The sequence below is a fragment of the Corythoichthys intestinalis genome, chromosome 1 (assembly GCF_030265065.1).
Source record: "Corythoichthys intestinalis isolate RoL2023-P3 chromosome 1, ASM3026506v1, whole genome shotgun sequence".
NCBI lineage: Eukaryota > Metazoa > Chordata > Actinopteri > Syngnathiformes > Syngnathidae > Corythoichthys > Corythoichthys intestinalis.
The window spans coordinates 33,590,975-33,605,287 of record NC_080395.1 but is presented as its reverse complement, the minus strand read 5'-3'; the positions used below and the strand labels follow the sequence as shown (position 1 = coordinate 33,605,287).

Genomic DNA, 14,313 nt, shown 5'->3' with positions numbered 1-14,313 from the left:
ACTTTATAAGGTATTTAAGAAAGGATTTTGTTGTGAAAAGGCTGCTAAATATTTAAAAAATGTTTATTTTTAAGGTAATTTCTGCAAAACTAAAAATAAAACATTTAGCTTATCTTTCAGGAGGAACAAACCCAAAAATGGAAGATAGCAGGTTCTGCTGGTTGAAATGAAGTTTAGTGTGATGGAAAAATGACTGATGGGATGTTTTGATTTACAAAACACATTCAAGAAGCATTTGTCCTGAAAATTTTAGTCAAACTTTCAGGTGAACCCATTCATTACCATTGTTTGTAATTATGGTAACTTTTCTGTGTGTGCGATTTTTCCCTTCTATTTTTCCGCCCTAAAGTGGTTAGATTTGGTCACTAATGTGCTGAGGAATCCATAACCTGGTTCAAGTTGATAAGGCAGAATTTCACACTTTGTTGTGACCGAGCCACGGTCTGTGTAACCTTAAACATGAGAGTCAAATCGCAACATTCCTCTTAAAGAAAAGGGCCTCAGCACCCTACTGATACCATGTGAGGCCCTCGCTTATTTTGACAGCACTTTTATGCTTATTTTCTCTCAAAGTCAACATCACATAGAAGAAGGCCGCTAAGATTATATGACAACAAAGAGTAACTTTATTAGGTCATTTACTTGAGGTGGAACAGTGTGATTTCTGCTACATTTTACACGTGCTAAAATATTTGTGGAGCTGGAGTGGTTGTTATGGTGACAGGAGGCTTCTTGGTTACGCATGATGATGTAACACAGAATTTATTCTTGAATGTAGCTTGAATTTGCACGTGGAACTATTTGACACATTTGTTTCACTTGGTTATATCTATAAGAAGCGCTCGATCCTTTCTTTCAGGTCTACCTATTCTTTACAAAAAAGTTGATCAGGTAAATCAAAAGGCAATGGGTCCAAAACTGCCACAATGTGATGAATGACGGCTATTGCTTATTATTTGCTTTCTTAAAGGGCTCGGTCCAGACCTTTTCTGGGTCTTTGGCAGCTGTCTATACATAAGCGGCCCGAAATTATCTTATTTGGGATTCCCCCATAAATCTGCATTTCGGAACGGTCTGGTTTGGCAACATTGATACTAGAGGTGTGCAAAATTTCCGATTCTTAGATTATTCGCGATTCGGCCGTGGAAGATTCGAGAACGATTCACAAACATCCAAATTCCGATTATTGAAATATGCCAAGTAAAGCGGAAGTACGACACACTCAGCGCGCCGCGCGGTCAATGAGCAACGGAGCGAGAGTACCTAAACATCATGCTTCTCAGTACCCGGCCCCTCGGGTAATGCCAATGCTCAACTCACGGCTCTAGCTCAACTCATGCCACGCGATAAAAAAAACACAACAACATACCTGAAGCTGCGACAAAAGTACGTCATGCACATAATGTTACGGTAGATATCATTTATATAAGACTAGATGCACTACGGTAGCGGTAGCGTTTGCAGCACATCTACAAAAAGCTAGATGCAGACGTAGTAAACGGCCGCCATCTTAAAGCAGTACACTTCTCTGCAAGGCTGTTGTAGCGAACCTTCCAAGCAAACCTAATTAACTTTTTATCTAAAATACTCCTAAATCGGTAAAATATTGACTTGAATCTATCTTTAAAATAGTTTTAAAACTTTCACATGTCGAAAGTTGACAAGAGGGAAATATGGATTAACGGGAGCAATTTTAACAACTTTAACGGTTGATTCACAACATTAAATTAATTGAATGTAGTTTAAAGCTGCTGATACAGAATGGGGACTGGAGTTTTTTTATTTACTGTTATTTTTGTATATTTGTTTACTGCTATATGTTAACTTGATACTGAAATAGTAGTTTGGTTTAGCCTGAGAGTATTTTTGAACAATTTTGGAACTAATGTACAAAATATTTAAAAAAAAAAAAAAAAAAAAAAAGGGGGGGGGGGTGCATCAATAATCGTTTTAGAATCGAATCGGACCATCTGAATCGTAATCGTAATCGAATCGTTAGGTGCCCAAAGATTCCCAGCTCTAATTGATACTGTGTAGACATGCACCATTTGCACATGTAGAATGACACACCAAGAGCAAACATCTGTTACAATACTGTATAACAGAATGCCCGTTGTGACTATCCCCCCAAAAGAGCTATGACCTGCCCCTTTTTATATTAGCGATGAGTACGGATGCATCTGCTGCCTCGACAGCCGCGACGTATGACTCCTGAAGTCGTGAACGAATAGCGTTCTCATTACTCAACACATTTGTTGACACATTTCCACATTTCTATCAGTCATCACAGCATTTTAGCTTCTATGAAGCTCCGGGTGGGTGAAACTAATCCGGTGGTTAAATTCCCCTGCATAGTCACTGGTAACTTTCTAAGGGAATATTGCTGGGAGTGCTGGAAATGCATCCTACTCTCTTCCACTGGGCTCCTAGACCCCCCGCAGCCTCTGGGGCGTCTATTCTTGGGTTTCCCATCAGGGTTGGATTCATGCTTGAATGTTTGGCAGCAAGCTGTTTCTGAGGGAGTCGACCCTCTGAATAAGGCCACCCTTCTGGAAGATGTGCTCAAACGGTCCCAGTGTTGCTGAGTGAAATGTATAGGATCAATTAGTCGAAGATCATTTTACACCATGGTGGGGTTGTTGCGACTGGTTCCCTCCAAGTTTGACCACAATCTCTTCCATGATCCTGGTTGGATTTTCCATTGAGATCAATTACAGGTTTAAGTGGATTTTCTATATTCTACAGTAGTTCTTCCCCCATTTTCTCTGTTGTGAAAATATTCACCAAAGGCCCCAGAATCAGTCATTGGGTAATGGCTGGCGTGAAAAAAGTGGGGTCCATTTAGTTCTTTTGTGTTCGTCAGAGCATTTTATATTTGCCTTATTCCACGTTGTTGTGCTTTTTGTTAGCATTTTAAGGGGAAAATAATTTGTTTGTGTCCATCATATGCCAAAGCTTGAATTTGGGAATGTGTTTGTCAAAGTGGAGAATGAATTCTCACATATTTTCATGGAGGCACAAAATTCTAGGCAGTTTCAAAGCAGTTGGCTTACTTTAAACCTGGCATGGCAATCTGATGTTTGCATGTGGTAGTTTGACATGAAGTGACATGATCATATATGCAAATACTCAACACCTTTTTTCTTATTTTTATAGTGCAGGACAGGTAGTCCCGGGTTACGAACGAGTTCCGTTTCATGTCTGGCGATGTAACCCGAATTTCTGCACAAGTCGGAATTAACCCTTTAAGTATCCCGAAATACCCTCTAAACCTCAAAATAACTGTCCAAAAACATGTATTATACAACATATTAATAAGATAGAGTAACAAATAAGAGATAGTGAAGTACGTTGGGTGTGTGTGCTGTTACATTCAAGGACTGTTTGGCCTCAAAAAAAAAAAAAAAAAAAAAAAAAAAAAACTGTCCGGACTTGCGAGTGAGTCGCCTTGCTGAGAGAAAAGGCCACTGTGGAAATAGTAAGGATGCGAGAAAGGGGGGATATCATGGCCATTCAGGTCTGCAGCATCGCCTCTCCTAAACACGAGCCCGCCGTCCGAACTAAAAAAAAAAAAAAAAAAACGGATCAGGACTCACAAGAAGAGTCGGCGTCGGGGGACAAGCATGAGAACAAGGAAGCGGGAACTGCAGGACTGCGGCGACGGTGCTGGGGGAGGTGGGGATCCTGACATGCCAAGACCTAGGTACTGTTTACATGACTAAAAAAAAACCCCACAACACTAGAGACAGAATGGCAGACGAGACTCTGGCGTCGTAAAGTTGAAATCAAGTAAGTCGGGTACGTCATAACCCAGGGAATACCTGTTGTATGGTATAGACTTCACTTAGGCTAGGTTCATACCGCAGGTCGTAGTGCACGAATCCGATTTTTTCATGTTTTTCCCACTCGTTTGAGGCATTAACTTGACGGTCTGAATGGGAAAAGTCACACAGAAGTGGACCATTTCAAGTCCGATCTAGGTCACTTTTGTATGTGGTGTAAATCCGATCTGGACCACATTTTTCCAGAATGTGGCGGCGGTCTGAACTGTCAAGTCTACTGAATCGGAATTCATGCAGCAATTACGTCAGCAAAGAGCGAGAGCAGCATGCAAGATGGCAGCGATGTTGCTGTTCATTAGCGTTTGCGCCTAGCTTGAACTCTGCTTTTACCTCGCAGGAGTTGGGCTTGACCATAGTCATAAAAAAATACAATGAAGAAAAGGATACACCTAATTTATGGAGGTCTCAAATCATGGTAACTGAAATATACAAAATGAATACATTTAAAACGTACAATAGTATTTTACACGTGTGAGTAGCTTCATTAGCACAAACACAACAGAATGTGAGGAAGTCATCAATACCATAAAAAAGTTCGCAAAGACCAAAACACATTTTCCTTTCAAATTCAAAATACAAACTAACTAAAAACTTACAAAGACAAATGTTATCCTCGTCTTAGCGGGGAGAGCAACTTCGTCGAGGTTATAAATCTCACGGCCACCAAGAATCAAGCTTGAATAAAGGAAAAAAGGCTGGCGTCAAAGATCGCTAATTGCGACAGATGATCTTGCCTTAAGCACAAATAAACGTTCGATGGACAAGGAGAGGTCTCACCCCCAGTATTTTTCAGGTGAAACCTTTACACAACAATATTTACATTTTAACTAACCTAGCCATTTTTAACTTAGTAACTTATGAATTCTTTGTCTTTTTAACACAAAGGCATGACATGTAGACTAGAGTTGACACTAGGGGTGTGATAAAATATCCAAATGGTGATATATCGGGAGACTTTGTATCCCAAAAGGTTATCGATGTGCTCCTGCCAAGAATCGAGATAAAGTTTTTAAAAGGTTTCAATGGCTAAAAAAAAATAAAAAGGAACAAATAAGTTGCTCCCAAAATCTTCCTCCATGATAGTGTCTCAGTTAACACTAAGGCTGCATTGATGGTGCTCAACGCCCAATCCATCTGGACTAGGAACATTCGTTCATTCGAAACCAGAGCATTTACAGTCATTCTGTGATTTTTAGGGCATTTACAGGTCATTTTCTGTTGAGTTTGAGTTATTTGGGTGATTCCCCGGTCACTTCCTGTTCTGTAACTCAAAATAAACATCAAATGACCCATAAAATACCCCAAAATCAACAGGAAGTAACTGAAATAAACAGGTAAATGACCTTAAATGGCCCAAAATTACCTCATAGCCTGGCATTGGCTGCCACTGACAGCCATAGACGTTCAATCTGTTTTAAGTGGGAGGGATGGCAGCGAAAGAACGAATGTTCATTCGCTGCCACCCTCCCAGTTAAAATGGATTGGACGTCTACTAGTGATAAGCTCATTCCAATTCACAGCACAAGCTTGTTTTTCTTTTTATTAGTTGTTTGTAGAATATCCTACAATGATTTCCTGACCAATGTATCGACAATCGTTGTATCGCCATATCGTCAGATCATCTTTATCGTGAGCTTTGTATCGCAAATCGTATTGTATCGTGAGGTACCCAGTGGTTCTCACTCCTAGTTGACACAGTGGCTGAAAATGGCGAAACTTCACTTGAGCTTTTGCCCCCTCAAAAAAAAAAAAAGTAGTACAGTAAATATTTTTCAATTTAATTTAGAAGTGTTGTTACTTTTATATAGAAATTTATTTTGTTCTTGCTTCTAATCTTGAGCAACCTAAGCTGTGGCTGTGGGTAGTCTATAATTTCTATTTATTTTAATTTTATTTAATTTTTATTTTTTTTAATCTATTCTAACAGTTATATTCATGCTCCAATTTGCATATACCTTCTGAAAAGTAAAAAAAAATCTGGAAAAAAGTTGTTTTTTAACCCATACCTCTCAAATGAACACATTTTGGAGTTATAATTGCAATATCGGGAAACCGCGGCATTTTTTGCTCACGCTTATCGTACCGTCAAAATCTCATACCGGCACATGCCTAGTCACAGCATAATTCTGTTTAAGAAAATGTACATTGACAGAGTGGCAGGAGTACGTGTTGTTCCCTGTGATTGAGCAGGATGTTTGACATAGTAGATCCCAGAAACCATTTATTTATATCAGAGATTTTACATCAAGGCACGTTTTTTTTTTATCTGTGTTGCTCTGCCTCCATCCTTACTTGACACCTCCAAACCTCCGTTGACGTCTGGTACCAGAAATAGCACCGGATAAGTGGCCGTTAATGTATGACTGCTACACAGTCGTTCTGTCAGCCCCCTCTCTCATCCCGCAGCCCAACTTGGTGCTCGGCCAGAACCATTCTGTCTTTAATGGGCTCGCAAAGACTTGTAATGCTGTCTCTTGAACCGAGCTATATAAGGGAAACAATTCTGTGTTTATTAGTTTAGGGCAAGTTCATGGGAGCCCTGCCAAGCTTCTGACTAGTAACTGAGGTCAGAAAGAAGAAGAGCAAGAAGAAGAAACGGCAGCATTCAGAGTGTGGAGCAGGAAACATTCCTTTCCTGGTACTTTGGAGAGTTTCTGAGAATGCTTTGTTGCTCATCGAGGAGATGGAGAAAGCTTGTCATTTGTCCAGCATGCTACAGGGTGCATGTTTGCTAATGTACCTTGTGGTCATATGAGCAGCCACGTAATGGCTTCCATTTGGGTGGTCCCTGTGCTTAAAGCTCAGAGAGACAGTTGGAAAGAGGCCATCCACCTGCTGCATCCTGCCATCTGTAGTGATGTATGAAGCTTGAGATGTGTTTACACTTAATGTAATTTGGTTCTGTGGTCTGGACCAAAGCGGAAAACAATTCATGTGCATTGCATTGGCTGTTTGGTCCTGGTTTATTCACACCAGTCTAGTCTAAGACACAAGAATGGTTACATGGATAAATATTTCTTATTGTAAAAAGTCACCAATGTTGTTTTATTTGTTTGTTTTGCAATTATTGGCAAGTGTTAGCTTATAATGCCTCTTGTCTTTTAGGAAAGCTTAGAAGATCATGTGTCAGACCACTTTTTCAAGTGATACACCCTTTTAATCAATTATTTATTGTTTCTCATTTATGTATATAGCATCTTAACGCTGTAGTAGCTAAGGTCTGCCTCACTGTAACAACTTGTTCCTTTATTCAACATTGAGTTCTGAATCCATTGTGCCTCAGTAGCTTGAAAGCGTGATTATTCACCAATAAATTCCACACAATTGAGATAAGTTCGGATGAATCATAAAGCCGTTATGCTTACTGTCTTGCAGATGTTTCTTTTATGTGAGTCAAGCTGTGAGTGTGATCAGGATAAAGAGCGATTGGATTGACCAAAGAGCGTTTGAAAGGTTAAAAGTACAGTTTTCGTGTGTCAGGCATTGGAAGTCAATACTGCAGGTGGTTCTGAGTATGACCCCTCTTTCTTCTTATTTGCTCTGGGACACTACAATGAGTGCAGTTGAATTATATCATTCACTGCACACCCGAACTGAACTGTTGGTATTTCGGGAACTTGCGTTGCTCTGTGTCAAACTAGGGCCAAATGTGATTAAATTTGCCCCAAGTATGTGCTGTTTATTTCCTGAAACTGAATTAGGATAATCCTGTAGCAGTTAAAGCACTGTTAAAAATTAGAACGTTGTCTGCTTTTGAACCCTAAAGTTTGATATGTACATGCCTGTGCGTAGCTTGTTCTCCAGCTGGCATGGAGACAAATGCTGCATTGTCACATTCCTCTCTTCACACACATGGACTCAGGGGGGTTAGAATGCCATGCTTTTTCTCAGTTGGGTTACTTATCTCCCCAGTGCAGTGTACACCCTCAGGGAAATCACTTGGAAAGAAGAGGGAAGGAGGAGGGTGTGTGGGGAATTGTACTTACCCACCCACGGTCAACATATGTCACGCAATTCACCATTACTGTGAGTGAAGTAAAGTATTTCGATTATCAAATATTAGCTGCATATATAGCTTGCTTTGTAAAATGCCAAGTTGGAAGTATTACTCCCGGGGCGCTGTTTTTTAGAGATTTATTTTGACAGAGGACTTAAATGGCAGCTACAAGTGGCAGATGGGGAGTGGGATTTTTGTGATTGTCCTTCGTGACAACTTGTTCCCATTTTCAAGCTGCTGCACTTCAGCTCTTAGAAGTGGCTCGTTACAGCTGTAAAGTCAGGTGGAAAGCTGATTTTCAAGTGAGGAATGCATGTAGTGCTGTCCAGAGATTAAAGTTATAAATATCAAAATTTTGGATATGTGCTCCTTCGCCCTGTTATGCCAACAGTAAGATGAGAAACATTTGGATGCTCGCATGGCAACAAACCCACACATGCATTGTACTGCTTGAATTGTTTCTTTTAAGGTGGAGAATAACGGATACAGCTCTGTTTTTTAGCATTTGTGAATTTTTTTGAGTCAATTAAATTTAACTGTTGGGGGATAATTAACTAATTGACTCCCAGCCATTTTCACTGGTGCAACCCCCTTCGCTCCCGGCCGTTTTACTTGATTTTTACTGATTTTGCAAGGCCCACAGAAAATTCTGTTCTATTGCTATATAAACATGTAACCCACCAAAAGAAAGATTAGACTCTCTTCTTTCAGCAGAAAAAGGTTAGTTCATATCTTGTTCCATTCTTTAGAAATCAGCATTAGAAAATAGCTTAGTTTGAGCAATTTTCCAATTTCTGATGAAAAAACGGAGAAATTTAGCTTTCTGTGAAAACATGCATTTCAAACATAACTTTGACTTATACACAGCTATTTTTTGCTTTAGTTACATCCCAAACATCTGAATGTTTTCCTTTTACAAAATAAGATAAACAACAAGACAAATAGAGCCTTTGATAGCAAAGTAACAATTTATTTACACATAACTAACTGAAAGATGACACTGTTCTGGCCGCGACAGCCGGTTAAACTTTTCCCTCATCGCCGTCTGTCTCATAAAGATTAATTTTTTTGAGTCTCTGCGGGCTCTGCTCGCGAGCAGCACAGACTCAAAGGCATTGTCCGCTGCACTAGTGGTCCCGGTCATTCTGCTCGGTCGTCCAGCGCCTGGCATCCCTGGCGTCCTACTGGTTGTTCTGCTCTGTCGTCCGCCGCCTGGCATCCATTCGGTCATCTTCCGCCGGCGCCCAGCTGTACGGCTTGGCCGTTCGTTGCTGTTGAATCGGGTTCTGGGTCTTACCAAATGCGCTACTGCCCTCCAGTGGTCAGTTTTATTGCTTTAAAAGGGATTTTCAGCTTTGTGATTTGGAGCTAAATTGAATCACGACCCAGAGATGTCTTTTTTGAAAAACAAACAAACAAACAAACAAACAAACAAACAAACAAAAACGTAAAAGACGTATAAATACGTCTTTGGGGCACTGAAACAATTAAAAATAGAACGTATTTATACATTTTTGGGAGCAAATTAGTTAAAAGTAATTCATTGTTTTTTTAAATTTGTTAATGTTTATATACAAAATAATAAAACTTCATCAATCAAATCAAGGTAACATTTAAATATTAGAGTAAAATCTAAAATGTAAAACTATTATTGAGTGTCATGATTACATAAAACCCAGAAAACCATGTGCATTTGATTATACTGTATTTACTTGTTGAATTACAATTTACTTGGTGAATTCAATTTATTGATTAATTCTTAGCATTCCTAATGGCAGCAAATGCTGTAGTCTGCATGACAATCAGGAGGTTAAAGGTTCTCCGTTCAGATTTTGCACACACAAACATCCACATTTGAAAAACATGCAGGTTGGCTTCATTGAAGGGTTGATATACCGTAATTTTTGGACTATAAATTGCACTTAAACAACTTTATTTCCCCTCAAAATTGACAGTATTCTTTATAATCCAATGCACCGTATGTATGAATTCTAGTTGTACTTAATGTCATTGAACCTAATTTGTTGGAGAATAATTGTTATATTTATTATTTAATACTAGTATATTATATCATACATCAACCCCTATAAATAAAACAATAAACCAAATAATAAATATGTTAATGAATAAAACCATTACAAATTGTTAACAAAAGAGAAAGAACAATTGACAAATGCAGTACATTGATGCACTAATGCACCTTATAATCAATTGCGCCTTATGTATGAAAATAAACTTGTTTGTTGATGGTGCGCCTTTTAATCTGTTGTGCTTTATAATCCGGAAAATATACAGTAAATATACTGCAGTCCATTGTATCTATACACTGAAATTGGTGAGTGAGCAGTCCATGTGTACCCAGAGCTCCAGACTAACATTTTTTACCAGAGGACAGTGACCCCTAACTTAAAATTTTAAGGGTTCAAGCAGAAGATTCAGGGATGGACAATGTTAATCGTGCACACTGTAAATCGACATGCAAAGTCTTCTAATTTCACTGTTTAACCGATAAATGCTTTCTTAATAAAACTACAAATTTATGAATCTATATTTTATTCTCAATCAGTTTTGACATTAACCAGTAAACTGCTTAGAAATTAGGTTAAGATGGGAATTTTGTTCTATTTCGGTCGCCGTCAATTGGCACTACAACTAATCAGTAATGGATTTATTGATCCTGGCCAACCCGGAAATTGACATTCACGTGCCACACTTTGTCAACATGGAGGTGCATATCATTTTATCATTTGGCACTCAGAAAAAATTTTTTTTGAAAAGAAAGTAGTCACTTAGCCTAGGTTCATACCGCAGGTCTTAATGCACATTTCCGATTTCTTTTTGTCATATCTGTTTTAGGGCTGTTCCAAACGACAAATTTTGTCCTGATTAGTCAGCAGACTTTTTTTATTTTTTTTTTGCGATTAGTCGACTAATCTAATATGTATATATTATAGGGGTGTCAAACGATTACAATTTTTAATCGAGTTAATTACAACTTAAAAATTAATTGATCGTAATTAATCGCAATTAATCGCAATTCAAACCATCTATAAAATATGCCATATTTTTCTGTAAATTATTGTTGGAATGGAAAGATAAGACACAAGATGGATATATACATTCAACATATGGTACATAAGTACTGGATTTGTTTATTATAACAATAAATCATCAAGATGGCATTAACATTATTAACATTCTGTTAAAGTGATCCATGGATAGAAAGACTTGTAGAAATGTTAATACAAGTTATAGAAATTTTATATTAAAACCCCTCTTAAAATTTTCGTTTTAATAAAATTTGTAAAATTTTCAATCAAAAAATAAATTAGTAGCCCGCCATTGTTGATGTCAATAATTACTTACACAATGCTCATGGGTGCTGAAGCCTATAAAATCAGTCGCACCCAAGTGCCAGCAGAGGGCCACAAAACTCCGAAAAACACAATTAACAACATGACATTTCATTGTACTGTCATTTTAATCTGAGCGGGGCATGTGCGTTAATTGCGTCAAATATTTTAACATGATTAATCCAAAAAATTAATTACCGCCTGTTAACAGGATAATTTTGACAGCCCTAATATATTAAAATATTTTTTTGTTTGTTTGTTTTACTAATTTAGTAAATAAATTGTTGTTGATGCGTATTAACTCATGAAAACGTATCGGAACACTAACATTCTTTATTTACGTATAAATAATAAACATAAATAACAATAAGAAATCACAAACAATGAGGTCAAATGCTGCTGGCAAATATATAGTATTAATATTATAGTATACTACTATATGTATTTATATAATAATACTTTACACATAATAATACTTTACAATATACTGCAGTCATGGACTATAGTAAGCAGGCCAGTGTTTCCATATATATTTTTATTATATATATATAAAATATACGTATATATATTTTCTTGTTTTTTCCCTAAGCGGGAGCTTCCATGACTCTAATAAATACAATCTGCATGCCGTGCACAGAGATGTCGAGAGACTCGAAACCTAAAGCTTTCGGGAGCAGCTGCAGAGTAGATAAATACGTGAAGTACGTGAAAAAAACATAATGATGCACGTTGATACGACGCACATAAAGGCAACTTCAATTTAAAAAAAAAAAAAAAAAGTCGTTAGTTAGTTATGGACTTACGATCCGCCAGCTTGTTGTTTTTTTGTCATCTTCCAAAATTACACCTGGGTGATGGCGCTTCAAGTGTTCGTTCATGGGCAACGTGCTGTGGTGGTATGCGAGCGCAGCATTGCAAAGACCACACACAGTGGCCCCCTTTATTTTCATTAAAATGATTCCAGGCTTTGGCAACTCCGGTCCGCTTTTTGGCTTTATGCCGCTTGCATCCCGAGTGTACTGTCCGCCATTCTCAACTTTATCCGCATGTATTTATTTATTTTTTTTATTATTTATTATTATTCATTACATCGACGCATTTACGTCGTTGATGACGTCGACTAGTCGGGACAGCTCTAATCTGTTTTTTTGGCGTGCCCGTTCAGACTGCCTTAGTCCATTGAGCCCGTTCAAGTACCACACATATGCACTAGGGCTGTCAAATGATTAAAGTTTTTAATCGAGTTAATTACAGCTTAAAAATTAATTAATCGTAATTAATCGCAATTCAAACCATCTCTAAAATATGCCATATTTTTCTGTAAATTATTGTTGGAATGGAAAGATAAGACACAAGACGGATATATACATGCAACATGCTGTACATAAGTTTATTTGTTTATTCATATTTGTTTATTATAACAATAAATCCACAAATGGCATTATTAACATTCTTTCTGTTTAAGTGATCCACGGATAGTAAGACTTGTAGTTCATAAAAGATAAATGTTATAGTTACAAGTTATAGTAATTTTATATTAAAACCCCTCTTCATATTTTCGTTTTAGTAAAATTTGTAACATTTTCAATCAAAAGTAGAGTTAATATAATAATAAGAAGAATAAAAATAACAATAATAAGAATTGAGTGACCAAACTCTGAGTAATGCCAGTTCACTTTGCATTATTGTTTAGCTGTATGAGAATAGGGACTCATTACTACAGACTGAAGTGCTTTTCTTTTTGTGAACATTATTTTTTTTTTTGAGAGAAAGCAATATTATTTTTGTTGTGCTTTCACTAAATGATACTTCTGTTTGTTGTGAAGGAGTTGCAGAAGCTTATGCCAATAAACGGCGCAGCCCAAAGAACGCCTGTGTCCACTCGCCTTTATAACAGATATATCTCTGTGCATATCTTACCCAAAATACAACAAGAGACACATAATTGCCACTAAAAGAAAGCAAACTTACCGAAATATGTGTGGAGCACAAAGCAACAGCATAAACGTCTCACAACTACTAATTCTCCCACTATTAGAAGGAATAACATTAGTATGGAACGGCGCTGCACTGCCCCCAAGCGGCCGGTGGCATTCTCTTCACTCTTAATGTCCATAAACGGCATCATTGAAATCTGTTTGAGGCAATGCGAGAGCGGCTCATTCAGTGCATGCGTTAATTGCGTCAAATATTTTAACGTGATTAGATAAGAAAATTAATTAACGCCCGTTAACGCGATAATTTTGACAGCCCTAATATGCACTAATTCGCAGTCCAAGATGCGCTGTGCAAACTGACCCGCATGCGCAGGAGCATCAAATCAAATGCTGGCTCAACGGCATTCTAGGGTGATCAAATTTTGATTTCCAAAAAAAGGACACAAATAACAGACATAAATAATCCCTGTTTAGTCTTATATTTAAAGTTTATATGGATTGATAGCATGCATGACGCACACATATACGGACAGTTTGCCCCAACTCTCGGCTGTGTTAGCAATCTTAAATAAAGATATTGCTCATTTGGAGCACAGATAGCCCCCACCCATTTTATTTTTTTCAATGACTGTTGTCAAGCTGGCCTCTTCCTTAAAAGCAGTGTTCAAGCCCAGCGCTCACGCTAATGCCCAGCTCCATTGCCAACGTAGCGCCTTGTCTCTCTCGCTTATTGCTGATGTAATTGCTGCATGAATTCCGATTTGGGGCACTTGACAGTTCAGACCGCAGCCACATTCTGGAAAAATGTCGTACGGTTCGGATTTTAACCACATACGAAAGTGACCTAGATTGGATTTGAAATAGTCCACTTTTATGCGAGCTGTCCCGTTCAGACCATGAAGTTAATGCTTGACTCGAGTCAGAAAAACACGAAAAAATCCGATTTGTGCATTAAGACCTGCGGTATGAACCTCGCCTTATTGTCCTTTTTGCCACTGATCGCAATGGCTGTTACTTTTCCCGCTACCCCAATTATAACCCGCTCCACACATCACCCACCTCCACCTTCTTTTTCTTCTGTTGTATTTTCTCTTGGCAAACCAGCTCGTTACATTACCGCCAACTAGTGGTAAAAAAAAAACGCAACGTTACTCATCGCGCATGTGCGAGTAGATGAAAAAAAT

At 38.1% G+C, this 14,313-nt stretch overlaps 1 protein-coding gene across 1 annotated transcript in view; it reads left to right on the top strand.

Moving 5' to 3' along the window:
• tln2a (talin 2a) overlaps positions 1-14,313 on the top strand; it is a 195,098-nt gene that overhangs the window by 3,372 nt on the left and 177,413 nt on the right. The gene's annotated exons all lie outside the window — the stretch shown is intronic.